Here is a 13,085-nt window from a genome sequence, read left to right as displayed (position 1 = left end):
GTGACAGGGTGAATGAAGAAGATGGTCGATCACATAAGGATTGTTATTTATGTGTTTGATTACAAATGAGTAATGCACCTTAAAATAAAGAAAAATATTTTTTAGTTACAAATGATAATGACATATTTTTTATATATAAATACTATGAGCTTAAAGTTTAATAGCTAAAAACATTGGAATAATAAAAAAATATATATATAACAACTGCATACTGCTCAAAAAAAAATTCATCCGCAAATAGTGGGTCTGAAAAATTGCATAATTCGACTCAGATACATGTAAGATGGACATTTCACTGATCTTCAGTTTCTGAAGTATCGAGACATTGGTTATATTACGTTATATCCATGATGTCATCATTTTCTATCTTCAGCATACATTTTAAATACAATATAGAGTATTTTCCTTGGCACGTAATCGTCAGGAATCCTGACTATACAGGAAGATGGGTAACATCAAGGTTGGTAAATTTAAAAAAAACAATAACAATTCTAAAAAAGATACTAGAAGACAAGTGTTCAATACAAAAATTTGTTTTACTGTACATACTGCGTGGGTACCTGGCTAATTAGCATGTCAAAAGAATTTTAGCGAGATAATGAATCCTTAAAATTAAATAATGTATGGAAAATTTTATTTTAAAACAAGTAAGTAAACTGATATTAAAACAGGCTGAAACTTTCATAAGATATCACTTGATATTCACCACATATGAATAATATATTTAATATTTATATACTGAGACTGTTTCGTTACAGTAAACTTTCAGTAGTATCCACAGCACATTGATTAACATTAACATTATTTTATGCTCTAATTCAGTGGTTTCCAAACTTTACGTTACTACGCCTCCCTTTTAAAACAATCTAATCTTAGCGCCTCCCCCCCCCCTTTTATTTCATTAAATACATTTTTACACAAAGTGCTTTTTTTCTCCCCCCCCCCCCCCCCCCACAAACACACACATACAATTTTTCATTAAAACATATATTTTAATAATACAGTGATCCCGCTCGACGTAAAATTTTACTTGCGTGCTCGCGTTAGTCGCACTTGACACGAGAAAAGAGTCGAAGAATTGTGCATGTGATGGTTTCGTGCATTTGAGCAAAACTGAAATCTGGCAAAGGAAACTTTCTTTGACAATATTTTTATGTGAAGACTGTGCGGGGGATGAAAACATGTGTGCGGCAATTTATATTTAATATACCTCGTGTCCGGAAACTTCTACGTATGCGGTTCACCGTATCACACTTCACCGTGAAATGTTGTATCGGAAATAGAAAGAAAAGACCGTCCAACCTCTTTGGGTCGTATAGTACTGACGTAAAATTCATGTCTAAATAATACACGGTTCTTATCGGTTTACACTCTACAGGAAGCCAGCAGCAAACAAATTTTTAAAATAGCCGATATACTGGATTATTTGTTAGGTTAGGTTATGTTTTCATTCTTGAATTTATGAATTTTACCAAAATCAGCTATGAAAATTGAATTAATGTTCATATTGAATGGAGACCGTGTTGTATACGATCATCCCTTTCCGATGAGAAAGCTCACAGCGAATTCTGCCACGGTGAAATGGTTTACGTACAATTTACATGTAACCAATATACCTACATCATTATTAGTTATTTTACTGACGTGAAACCAGCCACATCTTTAAATGTTTACTGCAAAAATACATAACTACTATGACGTATATAAACTTGACTTGACTTGACAATATTCATCCCATATAGTATTGATGTATCAATGACTCAAAATAAGCCTGATGTCCCTCTTACCAATTTATCAATAATCGTTATAGCATATCCATGGCCCCCATATCCTGAAGCGGGCACCCAGGTTAGGATGGTTGGTGCCCCCCCCCCCCCCTGCCTATCGCTGAGGGTAAATGCAGTGTGACGCGCTGCAGTAGCGTTTACCGAAATGGTGTATTATTATTAATGGTGTATTTTTACCGATTTTTTTGTATTTTTAATATATATGTACTTACAGTAAAAACGAAACAATAATTCGGTCGGTCGATAGTGTGCGTGCGTAGCCATGATAAATGTCTGGCAGCCGATGACCGCGTATTCATACGTAGATATACGTACATTATACAATCGACGAACCGCATCATTGTTTCGTTTTAACAGTACATCCATTTGAATTAAATAAAAATTGCATCGTACAATCAAATATTTAAAATTATTAATATCATGTGACTGTTTTTTTTTATTTGAGCAAATTTGTGATTTGTATTTATCACATTTATCGGGTCGACTCGCCACACCGGGCCCTTCCTGAACCCGGGCCCCTAGGCTAGAGCCGTATCAGCCCCACCCTTGTGGGGCCATGACCATACCTACTACTGAAATCAAAAGTGTACTATGCAAAATACTTACAAAGCGATTTTTACTACATCGTAATACTGTCAAGGTTCATTATATAATTGGGTTTATTTATTATTAAAGTTCGTACATATTTTCGTTTGCATCTTGTAAACTAGTGCTATAAATTTAATCTCAACAACTAATAAACATAAATTTCATTGCTATTAGTTTAATGTGGCGCTCAAAATATTCAGCAATAATACTATAAAATAACGTTAAACATTTTCCCATTTCAATCAAGTTGTTTTGCCCATTAGAGAACAAGAAATAAGAATAAACTCCGCCATTTTTATCAACAGCCGGTGATTTATTTGCAAAGTTATACCTACGATTGGAATGGGAAAATATTCTTTTCCGGCGTAGGAAAATGTATTACGGAAAAGCATCAAGGTTCAAGCTCTAAGTGTTGATAAATTAGCAAAAGATTAGATCATATCGAAAAAATAATGAAATAAACAAGCACGCAACTTCCTTTCTACACTAGATAAGCTTTGTATGGTAATTTCTTCACTGTGGAGTAGTACTTAAAACTTTTGAACTTTTACTGTAAAATGCCTTAAATGTATACAAGATTTAAATACAAGGCTTTAAAATAAATGGTTCCAGTATTTTACGAGCCATAATAATAATATGAGGGTTTTGATGGTAGGTACATTGTTATTTACTCAATTAAAAGGAGATTATTTTTACATTTACAAAATCGACGTTGCTTTATTACCTCTTGAAACGTGGATATTTTTTAATTTAAAAAAATCTGACAAAAAATATTTTTATAAAAAAAAAGATTTTTATTAATATACTAGTAATTTTATTAAAATGTTTCTAAAAATAATAATAAAATAATTACAAGATAAGAAGAACTTTTTATAAACCACGTTTTTAAATTTTCTATTGAATCATATAAACATGAAAATTCTATGTATTAATAATTTAGGACAAATAAGGCAATTGTCAACAAATCATTTTTTTTGCTATTTTGCAACAAACAAATATAGAATACTGAAATGTCATTTTGATTTCCATAGTAACGCACGTATATATTGATAATTTAGTTGCTAAGACCACCCCCTTAGCAACCAATAATAGTGGATTGGATTACGGATTTCTTCCGAAATAACTTTTCATACAATACAGAATTAACCACAAAATGAATTCAATTCTACTTAAAGATGGCTGAAAGTATTAAAAAACGCATTGGCATCGTGTTCTGATATATTCTAAAAGTTTTAAATGTCTAGCTAGTGGAGAAATTAGTTAAAAATCGATTGCGAAATTTGTACTGGATAAACAACCACCGGACAAATAAGAATACGACCTAATAAAAACGTTGTAATAATAAAAATTAATACTATCGACTGAGGGTGCGTGGAATTTGAATTTCAATACTAATTGATTTGAGTTTTGTACTATACGATTTTGTGCATTTGTGTGGGCACTCACACAAATGCACAAAATCGCAAAAATGACTGAAATTTAATGGAATGTTATAAAACTCACATGAATTATAATTTAAAATGTGAATTAATAATTAAAATTCATTATATTAATGTGACATGATGTGTTAATTTTGTTATATTATATTATGTTATTGGTTGATTCTGTACAACTTCTTAAAAAGATCGTTGCTAGGCGATGTGCGGATTGCGGGTCGCGGGTGAAAATGACGCCTGTCAAACGAAATATTATTTCTCATATAAATCCAACATACGTCCATTTTATGTTCTGTTTATTATTCTATTAGTATCAATAATAATATATTCATTGACATGTTTGCTTTTTAAAGTAAATGGGTAAAGTTTTTAGTCATCTTTACACGATTTTAGAATTAATTGGCCCGTCGCCATCACGCAGCAAAGTGACGTGCGTCCGACTCCACGTTCTCTCAATGAATGCAAAGCAAGTACAAATTTTCGTCGCGCGTACAGTTGAACATTATTTGGCGTTTCACTGATGCGTCACCTTAATAACGCGACCTTTTGCATATAATCCTAACTGTAGATAGAGTCAACTGAACTTTTTGTTGGCGATTCCACAACGTTTTTAATGCGCTCGAATCGGTAACCATAGAAAAATTAGCATTTCATATTTTCTCGCATTTTGGCCTTTTTTAACGTTTTGTTGTACGTTGTAACAATACTATTACCCTTGGTAATATCTTCATATTTGATATTTTGTGGAATTGACTGATTGAATGAATCTAAAATGGAATTGGAAGTAGGTATTGAATGCCTAATTCTTATATCTAGTTTAATATTCGTTTAATAAAAAAATTGATAAAAAATACAAGAAATTCTGAAACCATCTATAAATCATTTAAAATAACAAAATATATTTGCCAATATTAACACAATTTGTTACAGTAGGTAGATACCTACTTCAAATCGATAGTTAGCAAAAATCGACGTTACTACGCGTGCTATCCGTATGGCAATGACTAGAGGAACATTCAAGTCGATGCAGAATGTCTAGGACGATTGTCTACTGAAGAAGGAAGCCAATACATTACATGACTGGTCCTACTTTTCGTCCCTCCTGCTGTCTATGGATGACCTGTCATTGCCTGTCATTGTCTATAGAGAGTAGAGTACTCATACTGACGCGTCTCTCGTGTTCACTTGTTGGAGTATTCATTCAGATTGTTTTAACGTAACTTGGAGACCTCGGAGTTCATCTGATTTAGTGGTTATGTGTTATTAATAATTGGGAGTGACGATTGAAGTTAGTAAACTTCTTCTGTGTATAATAATATCATAATACACTAGGACGTTTTTCAATGTGACGGTCGATTCTAAACGACAATAACTAATAACTTATTTATACTCTTCAGTCATTATAGAATATCAAACTCTACTTGCAAGTACGTTATCAATAAATAGTATGGCAGTGGACCACTCGTTGCTTGTGCAAAAAGTTATGCTCAGGCTTTATTAATCTAAAGATGGCGGTGCTAGGACTCATGACTGTACTCGGCTACAACCATCCAAATACAGCATATTTCACGATTGCATTCTTACGGTCCTGCTGATATGGAATCATGGTACCTTTGGAGGCGCCGTGTCGTGTCCATATGCTACACCTAAGAGGCAGACATGGCCGAAGAAGAAGAAAATTCCGCGTGATTATAAAATGTATCCGATAATACAGATAATAATAAATATATTAAGTGGATTTGATGGGTAACAATATTTTTTATGTTTTTGAGGCTGTTACAATAATGCTTATTATGTTTATTGAATCAGATTGTACTTGAATGTCTTCTCGTATATTTTCGGCATGATTTTTTTAGAATACACAGGCATTATTTGTATGGCTTGAATGCACATAGAAAAACAAATCTGAATAAAATGTATTCATTATGTAAAATTATGAAATACAATTTGGAAGTTTTCAATTTATTAAAAGAGATCTTTGGTGACAGGTGCAGGCGGTAGGCTAAAAAGTTAAGCCATCTTCATTTTGAATACAAATTACGCAATTTTCTCTTTTCAAGATTTTTCAACGATGCGGTCTGTATGGAATTATTCCGTTCACAAAAGTTATTTACATAAGAAACAAAAAAAAAAACATTTTCAATTTAAGTTCACAAACACAGGTTTAGGTATTTTTTAATCGATTTATGATTCTTGTTTTACAAAACAGTGTAGTATAAAATTTTGTAATTGTGATCTTTGACGTCACAATTACAAAATAAAAGGGTGTCTATAATAAAGTTAAATAATTAATAGTTAAATTACACATGAGATAAGGGCCGTAAAGTTACGTGAACTTTTTCAAGCCGAACTCCGCCATTTCTTCAGAAATCTCGCAACTGAATAACTGTAATTTGAATTTAAAAAAAAAGGATTACACGGCTGAAGGCTCGTGCAATCCAGGGTTTAAGAGGTACATAATAAATTTCTGGACGCCACACGATCTTACGACCGTGAAAGATAATAAATATTTAACAGTGTGGAATATAGAATTGGGAACAATAAATAAAAGAGCGGTTTATACTGAGACAGAAACTATATTATCGCAAAAACAAGAATTTAAAAATACATTAAATGGCTGTTAAGCAGCTTGATACTGAAATTGAAATACTGACTTTAAATACAAGCAGCTAAGTTTGAAAAGACATAAAGGAGGAATGGTGAATCAAATAAGTAGTTTTAAAATACCCAAATTGGAACGATCAAAGACTCTTGACACGACGGCTGCATCGTGCTCCGTTAGGTGATTGATATTGGGTAAATCTAACCGGAGCACGACTGTTCTGGACGGTAGATAAAATCAAAAAGCCTTATTGCTTCTCTCACACCACGCGACCTACCGTTGCGGCCGGAAATTCTATTCGCGACATCTGTATAATCGCATACGCTCTTTCAACGTGACCAGTGGCGCACCCAGAATTTAATATTGGGGGGGGCCCAAGGAGGAGAATGTAAATTAGTCCCATATGCTCTTTTTCTACTTCACAGCCTAATTTCTCGTTGTCTATTGCACTTGGTGTACCTACACCATGGTCCCCACATCCTGAAACGGGTCCTCAGGCTAGGATATTTGGCGGGCCCCCTACCTACCGCTAAAATTAAAGGCAGTGTGAAACACTACATTAACGTTTTTCAAATTGTGTTTTAGTTCAAATTAAGGGTACTTATACAGTGAATTATTGGCGATTTTCAATACATCCACTTTAATAATGGAGCTGTCGAGTATCGACACATAATAATCGAAAAATATATTGCACAATTATATAAGTAATTGAAAATGTTCATGGTCATGAAGTATAATAGCGCCGCAGGCGACTTTTTTACTATTAAAGCTAATTCATGATGTGTGTTTATTTCACTTATCTGGTCAACCCGACACGCCGGGCCTCCCATAGCCCTACCGAGAGCCCCAGAGCCCTGTCAGCCCTTTCGAGCCATGACCTACACCACTCCGGAATTCGCGTGGACACCGAGAATTTTTTGACAGTTCCATTAGGGATTGGGTTTCTAAAAAAACCTGACATCGAAATCACATTAGATCTTTCATCGGCTTTCATAATTTCACGAAGGACTTTTTCGGTTTTCGCTATTTCGCGGATTTTTCTGCTTTTATCATTATTTTCGCGGTGCGCTTGCAACAAGCCAGCGGTGCACCGGTTAAGAACCACTGGTCTAGAGCCACAATATTTATGCTGAATTCCACCGAAAAAAATGTTTTTTTTTTAAATTTACACCATCACCGACTGTGGTGGGCATGGCCCACACATCATGAATGTTTGGCGGGCCCCCTTATCTATCACCAGGGTTAAGGGGAATGTGGTGTTCTACAGTAGTGTTCCCAAATGGTATTCCGTGGATTTATATATATTGTTAAATAATCCCCTTGAATTCTTGATTTGTCGGACCTTATATTATAATATTCTCGATCGTTATCATACTATGAACCACTGGTCGCGACCCCCTCTTGTGGTAGCCAAGTAGCATTCGACTCTTCGATATTGGTAAATAACCATTTTTATTTTTCTAGAAACACTAAAAATAATTTTAATATAAAATGATACACGTGAATTATTGTCATGTAGTTACGTATATCATATTTTCATCATACTTCATATTTTTATGTTAATATTGATGAAGTAGTATAGCGCCGCATGCGATTTTTTTTAATAATATAACAAACCTCTGGTGTCGTTGTACACCACTCCGGAATTCGGGTGGACACCGAGAATTTTTTGACATTTCCATTAGAGATTGAGTTTCTAAAAAACCCGACATTAGTGTTTCGAAATTTTTGTGTTAGAAATTAAAATCTAAGAAATTTTTCTTGAGGGTGTTGGAGAATTTCAAATCATTTTTTTGCCGTGTTTTTATTTGTCTAATCTATTGGCTTTCAATTTCAATGTTTTTGGGGGGGGCAAGGCCCTTTGCCCCCCCCCCCCCCTGGGTGCGCCACTGAACGTGACCATCGATAATAATCGGGTTTGCCAGCGGTATCAAAGTTAGTTATGTTAAAAATGAACATAACAACAGTAAAATGTATTATTAAATATAAATATGGCAGACCTTGTCGGTAAGTAGTAGGTATCTATTTCAAATGGCTTATATAATTTATTATTGCGATACTAAAATAAGTTGGTTACATATGCATATGGAGCGGAGCTATGCCGTGTAGAAGATTGCCAGTCGGCCAAATCGTCTGGGTCACAATTCACAGTCTTGAAAAAATAGTAGATTCTTGCCAATTAGTGTCCACATGCTCCAACTGAGGCGCAACAAAGAATCAAGAGAAAAATGTTACATATGAATGCCTAAGTTCAATACGCAACTAGATATTGTACATATGTATATAAAATTGCCTATAATCAGGCGTTACACTTGCATACTACAGCTGATTATCTGTGCTAATCATATTTATTTCATTTTATCAATGATCATCAAATTCATGATAACTCTAGTTTATTTTCTTACTGTCGTATGCATGAGATTCCCAAAAACCTTATAGGCTATATACTGCACGTTTGTATGCATGAGTAAAAACGTAATTAGCTGTTAAGTGACGTCACGAAGATGTGTCATGGTGTTCGTATTACAAAATTTCATTCCCCGATAAATAATTCAAAATTTTGAAATTGTAAATGTGTCTGAAAGTGTGCGAACGGTACCATATAAATTTGATAATTATACATGAATAATTATTATGAAATTTAAATAATTTATCAGCTATTTTATCACATGTATTTTATAATTATTCTACTGTACGAAAGGTTGTATTGCCAGTAAACTTTTCCATTTGGTGGCAACACTGAATACATTTGGTGGCAATACTGAATATTATTATGACTAACTTCACTTCAATCTTCAATTATTGAGATCTCAAAAGAGAATAAGAATAAATGACAGAAAATGCAAATGATTTAAGACAATAATATGTAATGATCTCTGTATAATATTATCATTTATACCAATCACCGTATGATACTATTGATGTTTCCAGTGTATTTGAGAGTTGTGCCTTGTTTATTACAGTTATCTTACAATAATTAACTAGGTAGGTAGGTGGCACCGTAATATTTTGAAGAACGCAGAATGCTTACAATTGTATATTTTAATGCCAGATACAGCAGTAGATACATATTTTTGCGGTGGTTTAGCGGAGATATTTTATCGTAATCTTACGTAAGTCCATCTTATGTCTCCATGAGAAATATTGCAAGCGAAATAGGTGAAATAAGCGAGGCATTTTATCAGTTACCTACTATCTAGATTATAGACTAGGGATCAAAATTATACGTATTTTGTAAACAGCACGACTAGGAACTGTTTTTAAAGTTCGCAAATGTTTTACAGAATCTACAAAACAAATAAGGGCCTCAACCAAATGTTTTTTGCAATGAATGCAAAATTAAAATGACATTTGAAAGTGACAGCTAGCTGAGGCAGCCATTTTTAATGGCGCGTGACGTCAGATCGCTTACGTCACAAAGAGTGTTATTAGCTATTCGATGGAAAATCGGTTAAATAGCTTATAAAGAATTTGGGAATCTCATACATACGGCCCTTAGGTATTAAAAATATATAGGAGCACAGGTAGCACGCACGCGTTAAACAAACGACTTTTGGTCCTTACAGAATACAGCCTTGACCTCCATGCTACTCCAAGTTGGTTGAACGCAGAGCCCGCCGCACCCATGCGGATTCCAAGCTCACTAGAAATACCACCTTCATCGGCAACCGTGGCACCCAAGTATTTGAACCTGGACACCAGCTCGACGGGCAGACCGGAAACCCGCAGAGGAGTGTCGGCGTCGATGCATGCAGCACTGCACATGGATTTGGTCTTAGTCAAGGGTTCGGTCGCCGTGACCGGCCCCTCCTCACCCTGCAGCGGTGCTACAAGAGCGACCTACGTGCTGCAGGTCTAACATGGCGAGAGGCGCAAGAGTTGGCGATGGACCGAGGGAAGTGGCGCCAACTTGTGCTTGCCCTATGCCCCAATGTTGGGACGTGACAGGGCGGAAGAAGAAGATTAAAAATACACACATTGATATATTGTCTGAGATTTTATCGTACTATTTATCGTATATTATATTAGTTCGCCGTAGCATGAATCCTATCAGTATATTTTACAACTATGTGTTACTAATATTACATTATGTAACGACATCCACATGTTTATGTGAAGGTCGCTACATGACGATGAAAAGCCACGGAAGTAAACCAGACATCGCGTAACCCGACAAAAAAAATCCAGTCCTATTAAGCCTTTTATGTTAATTAATACGCCATATTGTTTCTACTTTCAATACAAAATATATTGGTTGTCCTATTTTTAAAACCAGGAAACACTGGGATACCAGTTTTCAAATACGGGTATTGCAATCCCTGTGTTTACGTTATTATAGAAAATGTTTCAAGTTTTATTATTTTTCACATACTTTTAGTCATTCTCGTGGAGGCTGCCAGGTGGAGACTTCTTATTTACTTAAGTTATTGTTATTTGTTATGTCTTTCTCATTGAGTTGCGAAACCAAAATATTTCCGAAATCAGGGTCATGGCTCATCAAGGTTAAGAAGCTCTGCTTTAGAGGTTAAGTAACCATAATATAAAAGGATAGGTACTGAAGTTTCTGCGTATTTACTATTCCGTTTAATATACTATATTATATACTCCTTAGTCAAGAAAGTTCACACCCAACGCTAGCGACCAGATAGCAGCTAGTTTAGTTCTCTTTCTGCCCAGTTCCCAGTGGGGTGTTCAGTTTTCACCCAGTGAAGTGAGTTTTTGAAAGCCGGACGCGGGCCAGTTTGCTGGCGGCGCCACAATGCGCTGAACTTTTAACTTATTCATGAATCGAAAGCTCACCGTATAATTCGCGTATATAAAACGCGCAATTGCGTTATTCTCGCAGCAAAAGCTCGATGGATTTTGGGATATCGGTGAATAATTTCAACTATCTGTCGCACTATTAAAGGAATAAAATTTAATTGAATACTTATTGTGAACATAATATTTCCCGGCGCATTTATGGTAAGGTCTATCAGAGCCAGAGTAGTTTACAATATCTGTATATAAATCATTATAATATAATATAGTAAGTAGGTGAAGGTCAACCAGCACTCAATCGATATATTACGTTATTTATTTAGGTATACATTAAATACAGAATATACAAAAGTTTCAAGAATGCAATTTTTTTTATAATTGAAAATACACAATTATGACAGCTCGTAATACATACATAAGATAAAGTCATATAAAAGAGGTAGACTAATTGGGACTCAAAGCACACATCCTTGTTGCCGAGCTATCGGTCCGACTCTCACTCGTGCGCATATTTACGGACACTATAAAATTTTGACAATGTAAAGCTGCCGGTCATATAATTTAGGATGTGTTCATCATTAATAAATCTTAAGTACCTATATTCAATATAGAAAAACCCAAATTTATAATAACGAAAACTGTGTCAACTTTCAAGAAAATAATAGTACAACATTACGTTTTAGAAACACTATGGTAGCATTTTAATCATAACTTCATAAAGGTCGTTAGTAAATATAAATATATATATAGACACATCGTGACACATCAGTAGGGAGGGGTGGAGGTAGCCTATTAAAATTTCACACAAATAATGCACACTAAACTTTGTCAGTCATACTTATTTGTTTTCATTAAACTATAAATATAATTTCCAGATGGTGCTGATTAGTTTTTAGCAGTGGACTGTAATTTTAAGGTGATGGTGTTTGGTGGATTATTTATTATATATTTTTGTTTGGTGGATTACGGGGGGCGATTATTATTTCTAGGGGGGGGGTTACACAGGATGCCAGACACTGACCTCGCGACCATCGACGCGACTTTCACTGAAACCGTAACAGATTTAGTGCAACGAAGGTCGGACAGATACGTTTTGTATGAGTCACGCTGTAGTTAGCGACGGTAAGGCTATAACAAGTTAGCCCACGTTCGCTTTATGGATATCACTTGAGCTAACTCAACTTAACTATGATCGGTCGATCATGATCCGTGACTGTCTTGTGACAATAATTGGGGATTTGAGGTTGGTGGAAAGAAAAGATTAATGCGAACATTGGCCCAACCACTATCTTCACATTATAGTCTTAGTTCAATGAAAATAAATACATTTGACAGACAGAGTTTAGTGTGCACTATTTATGTCGGAACAGTCTACTTCCACCTTTCGTCACCGATATACATACATTATAAAGGGACCAACGTGAATCATATGGGTTTGGGTAAAAATCCCGAAGGCCGGAATCCCAAAGGCCGATATCCCGAATGCTGAAATCCCGAATGGCCGAAATCTCGAAAGCCTAAATCCCAAAAGCCGAAATCCCGAATGCTGAAATCCCGAATGGCCGAAATCATTTTTCCACATTTATTTCCACAAAAAATGGTTTTGTCTCTCTTGTAAAATTTGCGAAATTCAAGATAAGTGTTAAGATTGCGCAATTATTACTGTTTGTATTTTTTTATTTTTCAGGATTTTGGCCTTCAGGATTCCGGCCATTCGGGATTCCGGCCATTCGGGATTTCAATGTTCGGGATTTCGGTATTTGGGATTTCGGCCTTCGGGATTTCGGCTTTCGAGATTTAGGCTTTCGGGATTTCGGCCATTCGGGATTTTGACCATTCGGGATTTTGACCATTCGGGATTTCAGCATTCGGGATTTCGGCCTTTGGGATTTCGTCCGGCACCCGAATCAT

Source organism: Rhyacophila brunnea, unplaced genomic scaffold, assembly GCF_057557595.1.
Source record: "Rhyacophila brunnea isolate RB1 unplaced genomic scaffold, BYU_Rbru_1.0 scaffold_18, whole genome shotgun sequence".
Taxonomy (NCBI): Eukaryota; Metazoa; Arthropoda; class Insecta; order Trichoptera; family Rhyacophilidae; genus Rhyacophila; species Rhyacophila brunnea.
This window is presented reverse-complemented; position numbering follows the sequence as displayed.